The 10,953-nt window shown below is 54.4% G+C and overlaps 1 long non-coding RNA gene across 1 annotated transcript; it reads right to left on the reverse strand.

Moving 5' to 3' along the window:
• Positions 1-591: 591 nt before the first annotated feature.
• Positions 592-4,067, reverse strand: LOC121138884. Its single transcript, XR_005875766.1, has 3 exons — positions 3,934-4,067; positions 2,844-3,001; positions 592-2,456 (listed from the first exon to the last, which is right to left on the reverse strand). It is a non-coding gene; the product is annotated as an uncharacterized LOC121138884 (long non-coding RNA).
• Between the last annotated feature and the right edge of the window lie 6,886 nt (positions 4,068-10,953).

Raw genomic sequence — 10,953 nt, forward strand, 5'->3', positions numbered from 1 at the left:
TATATCCATTTATATTTGTATGTTTGGGGGTAAACACTGGTTCTTCTATCTTGGAGTGCATCAGCCATTCATTCGCCTGTTCATTCTGGGGGGGGGGTGTTTTAGTTTTTGTGAGACAGAGTCTCACATAACTCAGGCTGACCTCCAACTTGCTGTGTAGCTAAGGATACCCTTAAGGTTCTGATCCTACTGCCTCCATCTTCCAGATTCTGGGATTCCAGGTGTCTACCATAATGTCCAACTCAATCCATTATTTACTGAGGTCCTACTATGTGCCAGCCCTTGCTGAATGCCATAATGCTGCATCACAGAAGACTGGATTTCCTTCTCTGAAGACATCATTGTTTTTTAAACAGAGCTCTGAGACAACTCAGATGCTGGGGATAGAGAGTGGAACACTTGAGGTGAATTAGTCTTCTCTCTGCACTGGCTGGCAATAGTGGCCACTTGAGGACACTCTTTGCACCAGGCTGGCCAACTGCACCCCATTCTCCTGGCTCATTTCATGCCAACCAATAGGATCTGAAGCATGCAAATTTAATGACTAGGCAAAACTATGCTGTAGAAGGGAGAAACCAACAGTAAGCAGGCAAAGAAACACATAATTTATTTTCTAGGCCATGTAAATGCTATGAAAAGGACCAAACTGTCTAAATAGGTGGCATGACAGGGTATGTAGGGAGAGCTGCTCTTTGGTGGGGGAGGGGAGAGTAGTTTGGCCAAAGGCCAAATGGAGGTTCTGAGAGCAGAGCATCCTGGGTGGAGAGAAGAGTGCGTGCAGGGGCACTGAGAGCAGGGACTTCAGGGACCCGAGGTCCGCCTTTCCTTCCTTCCTTCCCCCATCCCTTCTCTTCTTCTTTGAGACGGGGCTCAGGTAGCCCAAGCTGACCTTGACCTTGCTGATACTGACCTTGAACTTGCTGAGCTTCTTTCCTCTGCTGCCCCAGTGCTGGGTTACAGGTATGCACTGCACCGTCCTGTCCGGCCTACGCGGTGCTGGGAATTAGACTCAGGGCGTTGGGCATGCTAGGCAAGCATGCCACCTGAGTTCCAATCTCAGCGCCACGTGGATCTGTGACTTTCTGAGGCAGAAATCACCCAACCTTGGTGGATATGGTGGTGCACGCTTGTGATGCCAGCCGGCACTCAGGACGCAGAGGCAGGAGGATCAGTAGTTCAAGGCCGGCCCCGTCTCCATAGTGAGCTCCAGGACATCTGAGCTATATGAAACCCTCCATTTTTCATATATTCATAAAAATAAACCAGCTGTTTCCGCATACTTTTATGTCTTTCTCTTGCTCTAGAATCAGACCCCTCACGGTTGCTCAAACACCTCATCTCCAAACTCCACTGGCCTCCAATTCCACTGGTGTCTTCAGTTCTTCAGATAAAACAGTGCGCTCTTGCCATGGGCCCTTGTACAGCCAGTTGGTGGCTACTCAGTTACCTTCCAGTAGTCAAGAACCCTTTGTTAGATGCTTTCCCCAAATTCACATAGTCAGACCCTTTATCTTGCTTGGCAACAATGCATTCATTTACATGCTTATCTGGAGATCTGGGATCTTATCTGATGCCCAGCTCTAGGCACAGGGCCTCTTCTCTGAAAGATACTCCCATGGTTTTTCTAGACAGGGATTCTCTGTGTGACCCTGGCTGTCCTGGAACTACCTCGGTAGACCAGGTTTGGCCTTGAACTGGGAGATCTGCCTGCTTCTGCCTCCTTAGTGCTGGGATTAAAAGTGTGCACCACCATCACTGGGCTTTCTGGAGGATACTTAGTGCTTGCTGAGCAACTGCTCAGGAATGCTGGGGTGAAGGAAATAGCATGGGGAGGGACTTAAAGCTACTGATTAATGGCATCCAGGAGAAGTGAGTTGTTCTGGAGGGAAAGAGTACCTCAGGAGAGCATCAATGCAGACTCCAGAAACCACATGCCAGGGGAGGACCAGTCTCTTGAGCCGTAGGGTAACTGGGTGGCATTCCTTCAAGGATGGTTTTGTAGTTGGTGGAACCTTTCAGAAGAACAGATACCTTAAGAATTTATGGAGCCTTCTGTAGCGGAGCCGAGGAAGGACGCTGGGAACTTTCATGTCCTTAGGTCCAGTGTAAAGCTCTTGGGCTTTTTGGCTGTAAAATGGGCGCCCCCGAGTGGCACTGAGGACAGAGTCATCCCCAGCTTACCACGGGACTGTAGGCCGTTCTCCCCTCCTCCCCACCGGCTCGGCAGGGTACTGGGAGGGAAGGGGGGCTGCTTCCTTGAGTCTTAAGAGCCTCCACAGCTGGAGCGGTGGTGCCTATTTTAAGTGGAGTTTGCAGACAATGGAGCTCTCTAGGGCTTGGAGGGGAAGGAAGCTGAAATTCAGGACCATTCTGTGAATTCCCAAGTTCTTTGTGTCCATTGTGTAGGAGAACAATGCTGTTTGTTTGGCTTGTTCACTCAAGGTAGGGGATTGGGGCTGGAGAGAGAGAGAGAGAGAGAGAGAGAGAGAGAGAGAGAGAGAGAGAGAGAGAGAGAGAGAGAGAGAGAGAGAGAGTGTATTTAGGTCCCAGCACACTGAAATCCCCAGGGTGGCTAGCCTACCTAGGGAGTTGAGGATCCCTTAAGGAACTGGGGTGGCTGTAGGGATTTGGGAAGCTGTGGGGCTGGCAGGAGTGGTATTGAGTTCCCTGGGCTGTCCTTTAGGTTCAAGCCTTGCTTCCTTAGGGATTTCTGCTCCATTCTGGAGGATTCTAAACCCAGAGACTGCTGCCCTTGCTCTGTTTCCCACAGGCTGCACCCTATGGAGGAAGGGTAGAGCAAACAAATCCCAGTTGGACAAGTCTCTCCATCCTTGAGGCCTCACCTTCGTCGATGTCCACGGTCAAGTGTTTGGCTCACACACTCCCGTGCTCCTTGGGTCAGAGCTAGCTCTCCTCCTGGACTACATCACTCTGTCTCACCAAGTCTCTTCTTCACCTTGAATTTGCCTGGTGACTGCAGAGTCTGGATCCCCAGCAGAAGCTGTACATCCACAGAGCAAAGGCAATGACTCAGGGGGCCTGAGCTGAAGTCATAGGACCTCAGTAAGACCACATGGCAGCCTGACTCACCCAGTACCAGCATAACCTCCAGAGGCCCCGCCCCTTCAGACTTAGCAGCTGTGTCTGGACTCTGTGCCGTTATTGCCTTCTATTGCCTGATTAAAGTTCCGCTGGGCCACTGACTATCCCAGCCTCAGTTTCCCTCTGTAGATCAGACAACAACCATTCTATCCTGCTGAGCTTCGGAGAGGAGTCAGTGAAATACTGCAGCCCAAGGCCTGTGTGCTGTTGCTGCCTCCGTTGTTCAGACTCGGGAATCAAGGCAGAGGAGACAAGCTTCCCTCGGAGGACAAATGAAGGCATTGCAATTCAAGTCCAGGCTCTAAAGCTGGGTTGTGACCATCGCCCTGGCCTCCTGTAGAGGACTGAGGCATGCCCTGAGCAGGCGTCTCTGGACCTTCCAACAGCACCAGTCAAAGCCAAGTTTCCCCAGTCAGAGGAGTCATGTCGTCTAACCAGCGATGGGGGTTGAGGCTCCACTGCCCACTGACCCCCTGGAGGCTGCAGTGCCCCCACCAACTCTGACAAGGAGTGCCTTTCCCAAGCAAGGGGCACCAGCTCGGGATGGGAGCAGCCTTGGGGCTGGAAGCTGAGTTCAAGGGTCTGAGAGTACAGTTTGGCAGGAGACAGCACCTGGGTCCTGATGTTGCACCCCGGTGTGAGCCCTGAGGCTCATCAGGGAGCCTGTCTATGCTTTGGACTTTCACTCGGCAAAGGCACAGAGCCATGCACCAAGATGGAACAGCCTTGGGAATGAGAGCAGAAGCTCAAACCTCGGGGACCACAATGGTGTGGTGTGGCGGGGAGCGGAGCCCTGGCTTCCCCCAGTTTCCACCCTCTCCCTTCACCCACCTCAGCTCAGCCTCTAGCCACCTTCACTCTCCACCCCTTGGCTTCCCAATGAGGGGGGAGGGAGAGAGGCCTGGGGGAGGGGGTCCACTTTGCCGATGTGATGCCGCGCTGGTTCTGTGAATGAAGGTGATGTGGATTCAGGGTGGAGGAAGGGGGCGGAGGGGAGTACCGGGTAGGGCAGCCTGGGATGGAGTTGCCATGGGAACGGCAGCCTGCCAGGAGCCCTGCCTTCAAAGCCGAGGTGCTGTGCGTGTGTGGCAGGTTCCTGAGGGAGGCGGGTGGTGCATGGTGTGTGTGGGGGTAGCAGTTCGGAAGGGAGCCCCTTGGGACTCCAGCTCCTGGATTCCAGACCAAAACCTGAGTGGGAAGCAGCATTATTCACTGTTTCCTGGCAGATGCCCCGCAGTCTCAAGCCACCTCTTGCGGGGGATCAGTGTGGACTCATTCTGGCCATTGTGAAGGAGGGCAACACCTTTTCAAATGTGTTAGGGGCGGAGGGAAGAGACTCTTCCCGTGGGGCAGGGGTGGCGGTGGTGGTTTGCGTTGTTAGGCTCAAGTTGGGGCAAGTTCAGTCGCCTGAGGCATTTAGCTCTAACTCCAAGGGGATGCCCTGCAGCCTGAGAATTCAGCTAGGTGAGAAGACACCCGCGGTCGTCAGGGTGACCCTCTGGCCACTAGGGGGGGCCATGACCCAGCATCCACGGGAGACCGGGTGAGGCAGTGTGGCTGGGAAGTGGTCTCAGTGGTACTTCCTTTCATGGGACTGTTCCCACTAGACCTTGTCACAGCAAACCCTGCTGGCCTCCCGGGGACCAGCACCCTGGGGTTGCCGTTCAGTTCTAGCCTTCTTGGGCTGGATGCCTGGCTGTTCCTACTCAGAGCAGCTGGGCAGTGCCTGCTGCTCACCAGTGTGTGCTGGGCTGGGCTCCAGACCCACCCAGGAGGCACGAGCTTCCCACTGCACATCTGAGGCTAGACAGGCAAGCCCTCAGACCCCACAACCTCCCTGGAGTCCGCATTGCTGTCTCTGGGATCGATCCTGGGCGGGCTTGCTTATGGGAGCCTCCCAGTCCTCACCTGAAAATGGTGATGACAATGGTACCTAGCATGGTGTGGAGTTGTGAAGAGAAAATGAGAACGTAGCAATGAAGTCTGTCAGGGTCTGGCAGAGGGAGGGCTCTGCCTCAGCAGGGGTGAGTTAAGCAGTGAGTCAGAGGGGTGTGGTGGAGGCAGAGGTGAGTGATGAGCTGCTCTGAAGAAAGAAAATCCAGCAACGGCAACGAGAAAACCAGGGAGGGCTTCCTGGATGTGGTGTCTGGAGCCAGTCGGCAGGACAGCTAGGCAAGGCTGGGCAGGGAGGAAGGCATTTGGGGAGCCTGCTTTGTTTGCTCCTTGCAGCACGAATGGGCAGCCCTGGAGTCCTGTCTCCTTCACCCCCACCCCCACCCCTAGCCTGTTTCCCTCTGGCTTCTGCTCCCGCGTCCTCCTGGTGTCCTCCTCCTTGCCCGCAGGGGAGCCAGTTCAGGGGCAACAAGTTTCATAAACAGTGACGACTGCCTGGTGCTGCTCAGTGGCTCCAGGACGGGGACAGTCCTCCCTCCCTCCCCGAGGGACATTCAACAATGTGTGCCATCATCTTTGCTTGTCATAACGAGGGAGTAGAGGGCTGGCCGCGGGTGCAGGGACGGGTCCTTGACCACACACAGCGTGAGGTGGTCGGAACGCTTCCCCTAGGGAGGAACCGGGTCCCCTGTGCCGGGCTTCCCACGCCAGGGCTCGCCGCCAGCACGCCCTCCATCCCTATCCTCTGCTCTAGCCCCCCCCCCACACACACCGGCGCCCCTGGCCCCACAGCCGCCCCGACACTCAGCTGCCAGGGCCGCCTCCCCTAGGGGCCTGTCCCCGCTTTCATCCTCTGCCTCGCAGGGGTTGCGCACCGCCTGTCAGGCGGCGGCGGCACGAGGAGGCTTCGGAGACCGCGCGGCCCGCTGCCCCCGCCCGCCCGCCCACTGATTGGCCGAGCCGCCGTTTCCATGGTGACCCTGGCAAAGCCCGGCCCCCGCCTCGCGGCTCCCCCTCCCCCAGGCCCTATTCAGTGGAGAGAGCAGCGACAAGCAGGTTAATAAAACAGGAGCCGCGTGAGGAGCCCGGCTGTGGGCCGAGGTCCCAGCGCGGTGGCCCGCCCAGGGAAGGCAGGGACGGCCGCGGGTGGGGAGCGCGGCGCAGGAGCGCTCGGAGCTCCAGCCAATCCGGGGCTCCGGCCGCTGCAGGTGCCGGGGCTGCGCCCGCCCAGGGAGAGCGGGGGGTTCATTTTGTCATAGTGCGCCTTCCCACAGTGGCCTCTAGGGGCAGTGTCACCACCCCCAGCAGAACCTGCGGGACCCCTGTAACCGGGATGGTAGGAGGCTGGGCATGCGGGAGGACAGTGGCTGGGGAAGAAGAGTCCGGCCTGAGACAAGAATGGTGCGGCTTGAGGATGGGCAAGGAGGCAAGGGGGGAGGAGGAAAGCAGCGCGAACGAGGCAGCTGCCAAACGCCGTGTTGTTTGGGATGGATGAGAGCTGAGCGTGGGGCGTAGAGAGGAGGTAGGATAGGTATGGAGGGGGCTTCAGAGGGTGCAAGGTTATAAAGGCCGGAGGAAAGGGACTGGAGCCCGGAGTGAAGGAAGGAAGGAAGGAAGGAAGGAAGGAAGGAAGGAAGGAAGGAAGGAAGGAAGGAAGGAAGGAAGGAAGGAGAACAGGGCTTGAAGGTCTGATAGGGACGGACATGGCTCACTGCAGCCTCAGCGGTGAGCCTGAGGAGTGTGCACTTGGAGTGTGCACAGCAGTAGAGGAACCGGGTGGAAACTGGTGGGCTGTGGATGCTGGGAATATCCGCCGGAATCCACAGCCCCACGACGCCTCTTCCCCAGTATCAGCCCAGTGTTTATTGTCAAGTCTGTGCTACACATCGACATGGATGACCTCCCCGAGCACTTAGAATATTCCTTTCAGGCTGGCCTATTACGAAATCCACCAGAGATTCAGAGAGGTTGAGCAACTTATTCAAGGTCACAGGGTTCTGATTCTGCCGCAGATGTAGTGGACATGTAATCAAAAGGTGGATCTATGTCGAGTCTTTCTGGCCAGAGGTTTAAACCATACAGGTTGGCGATGGCGAAACAAGGCCGTATGTGTCCAGGGGTCAAGGATGGGTCTGACTGTGATGTTAAGCTGGGGTCAGGACCCTGGCCACCATCTGTGACATCGTCTAGTCTTGTACACAGTGCTCCCTGCTGGAGGAGATTCTAGATTTGCTGGGGGTTTTGTTTTATTGTGCGTCATGCAGCTGACGGGCCGTGTGACAGGCACAGAGACCCCATAGCAATTCTCAAGCACTGCCCTTGAAAATCATCTGTTTGTTAGCAATGAGGAAGCCTAGAGCTGGTGCCCCAAGGCCTGGACTGGAAAGGGATTTGGAGAAACAGAATAGCTTTGCTGTAAGTTAAGTGTGATGGTACAGATCTGTAATCCCAGCATGCAGTAGGTGGAGGCAGGGAGATCAGGAGTTCAAGGTCATTCTTGGCTCATAGGTAGTTCAAGGCCAGGATGTGCTACATGTAATTTTTGTTTTGCTTTGTTTTTTGAGACAGTTTTTTTTTATGTGTAGCTTTTTGGAACCCGTCCTAGAACTCACTCTGTAGACCAGGGTGCCATCGAATTCACAAAGATCTGACTGCCTCACCTCCTGAGTGCTGGGACTAAAGGTGTGTACCACCACTACCCAGCCTGAGCTACAAGTCTTTAAAAAAATGGCTTGGATCTAGGTCCATCTGTGATGTGTTCTTGGATGGATGTTGTAATTTCTGTGAGCCTCAGTTTCCCCATCTATTTTTTTTTCCAGACAGGGTTTCTCTGTGGCTTTGGAGGCTGTCCTGGAACTAGCTCTTATAGACCAGGCTGGCCTCGAACTCACAGAGATCCACCTGCCTCTGCCTCCCAAGTGCTGGGATTAAAGGCGTGCGCCACCAACGCCCGGCCAGTTTCCCCATCTATAAGATGGAAACATATGTGCTAGTTGGTGATACAAGTTACAGTGGAATGATGCCTGGTAAATACCTGGTCTGTAGAAAGTCCTTGGTTAATGTGGCTTCCTTCTTTGGAGCTGCTGATGCTTCTGAGAAATTTGTGACACCACACTCCATGACCCGGCAGGAAGGAACTTCCTGCACAACTGGATCTCTACTGTCCTCCTAGCCTAAAATATGGTGGGACAAGGGTGCTGCTCTCTGTAGAATGGGACAGAAGGATCCAGGCTGAGGGAGTGAGAGGGGATCACTGTGTCACATCTCCCCACTCTCCTGTCTGTCCCTGACTCCACCAGGGAACATTACTAAGAGAAGCTAAGCCCCTCAGCAGAAGCTCTGAGCTTTTTGGGTCGCCCACTGGTGGCTGCTGCTGCAGCCTGCAGGCTCTGGGGATAGGACTGAAGGCCAGGCCACCAGCTAGGAGCCCAGGCCAGGGAGGGTACAGGCGGCTGCTGCAACCTGAACACTCGATAAACCATTAATTCTTAATAAACGACAGGCTGTGCATTATTTAACAATAATGATACTTTCTGTTCCATTATAGATTAAAACACCGGCCTCTTCTTATTAATCCTGCATTTCAAAAGCTTGTAAATCCTGCACAGCCAGAGGAGATAAAAGCAGGCTCAACCCCATCCCGGGGCTGACACACTAGCACTGACATAGTGGCTCAGCGGCTCCGCCTGGGTGCACACACTCGTGTGCCCTGGGCCCACCCACAGCCCAGCTCCTGGACAACATCAGTACACCTGCTGTGAATATCTCTTGCCTCGACACATGCACACACACGCACACACACACATCCACATGCACACTCACACGCACACACACACATTCACGCGCACATGCACGCGCGCACACATGCACACACAGGCACACAAGCGTGCGCACACACACGCACACATGCACACACGCGCACAGCCTGCCTTTCCATTCTCTACCTCTCCTTTATCTTCACAGCATTCCATCACACAAACCATAATACGCACATCATGTGAGATTCCATTCCCATATGGGTTTCGCGTTTCTCAAGAGTCCTGGGGAGAGGGTGAGGAGAGGATCAGTAATAGGGAAAGGAAAGGAGGAGGATCACAGAAAAGAAGGGGCAGGCATCTCAAGCCCATGAAGGCTGGGGGGTTGTTCTGAGCTCAAGCCCTCTGGACATACACATCTCTATGTTTGTCCCTCAGGCTCTGCTTACACACCCTCAGGGACAGAAAGCTCACTCCCACCAGAGACAGCATCTGCATTGCTGCAGAGCCCCCAGCCTTCTAGAATTCCTCTAGAAACCAGGGAGGGGGAGGCAAGAGGACTAAAAGTTGAATGCCACCCTCTGCTGCATAGGGAGTTAGAGGCAAGCCTTATATACACGAGACCTTGTGTCAGCCAGGCGGTGGCGGTGGCGCACGCCTTTAAAGCCAGCACTCAGGAGGCAGAGGCAGGCGGGTCTCTGTGAGTTCAAGGCCAGCCTGGTCTACAGAACGAGTTCCAGGACAGGTACCAAAGCTTCACAGAGAAACCCCATCTTAGGATAAAGGAGGAGAAGGAGGAGGAGGAGGAGAAGAAGAAGAAGAAGAAGGACATTGTCTCAAAAAAGCAACAGACATACAGACAAGAAGAAGCTTGCTCAGGAGAGGTCAGTTTTGGTCTCAGGATCCCTCTGGCACCCGGCAGGCCTTTGGGAAGGGGACAACTGCCAGGGGTTCCATGCTTTCTCCAGACCTCAGATTGAACTTCGCTTTTATCTTGATGCTCCTGGTCTGTGCTGCCACAGATTCAGACCACAGCCCTTTGCATGGTGCAGGCAGAACAGATGCCAGTTAGACATTCTTTTTTTTTTTTTTTTTTTTGTGGAGAGTCAGAAACCATAACTAAGGATTCGGAAAGAAAATCCACTGTGACCTTGGTTGCCTTGACCAAGGTCATTGGAAAAAATCATCTGCATTTATAGAACTTTTACAACTTCTGGACACCGGTGGCACCCCCATACTTCACTCTAGCCTTGGAGAACGCTTCTGCTCTTCCTGCGGGTGAGGAGGGGCGTCGGCCAAAGTACACAAGTAGTGGAGCCAGAGAAACTACTGTCTGGCTTCTCAGTAATTTATTTTAGGTACATTGGTGTTTTGCCATGGGTGTCGGGTCCTCTGAAGCTGGAATTACAGACAGTTGTGAGCTTCCACATGGGTGCTGGGAATTGAACCCCAATCATCTGGAAAAGCAGCCAGTGCTCATGAGCCCTGCACCGTCTTTCCAGCCCCTACTGTCTGGCTTTTCCTCTCCTCAGAGTTAAGGAGTTCTGGGGTCATCTGATCCCCCAAAGCCAGTAGGACTGGTACAAAGCCAAGATAAACTTTCCCATATTGGATTACAGGCGCCCTGTAGTGTGTCATCAATCCCGACACCCTCCACGGAGTACATTCTCGGATACAGGCTGCGCAGCAGGCGCGGCACTGTAGACTCTCCAGGAGGAGGTGTGAAGACGGAGTCGATGTGGATGAGGGGAGATCTCTGGCTTCTCTGGTTTTACTTTCTGGTCTCCCTCCACCCACCACCCCAGGGAGGTTCCCTTCCTACTGTGGCAGGCTTATTTCTCCTGTTCATCCTCCTCCTCCTCTTCCTCCTTCTTGACTGGATCTCACAATGTAGATGAGGCTGGCTGTGGCTTCATCCATCATCCTGCCTGTCAGTCCCCAGCATGCTGTGATTACAGGCATGTACTACCAAGATGGGCCAGACAAGTCCGCTGTGCAGTGCAGGATGACTCGCTGAGGCTGAGCGGCTAAGTCAAGTGAGTGGCGTCCACATTCATCTTGTTCAGGACTCTTAGAACTGGCTGGAGATGCTTCCTAAGAGCACATCGGGGGCAGAAAGACAGCCCAGGCATTACGTGCGCTGGCTGCTCTCTCAAGGGCTCAGGCTTTGTTCCCAGCACCCATTTAGCAGCTCACAACCATC

This window comes from Mesocricetus auratus, unplaced genomic scaffold (assembly GCF_017639785.1).
Source record: "Mesocricetus auratus isolate SY011 unplaced genomic scaffold, BCM_Maur_2.0 Super-Scaffold_6730, whole genome shotgun sequence".
Lineage (NCBI taxonomy): Eukaryota > Metazoa > Chordata > Mammalia > Rodentia > Cricetidae > Mesocricetus > Mesocricetus auratus.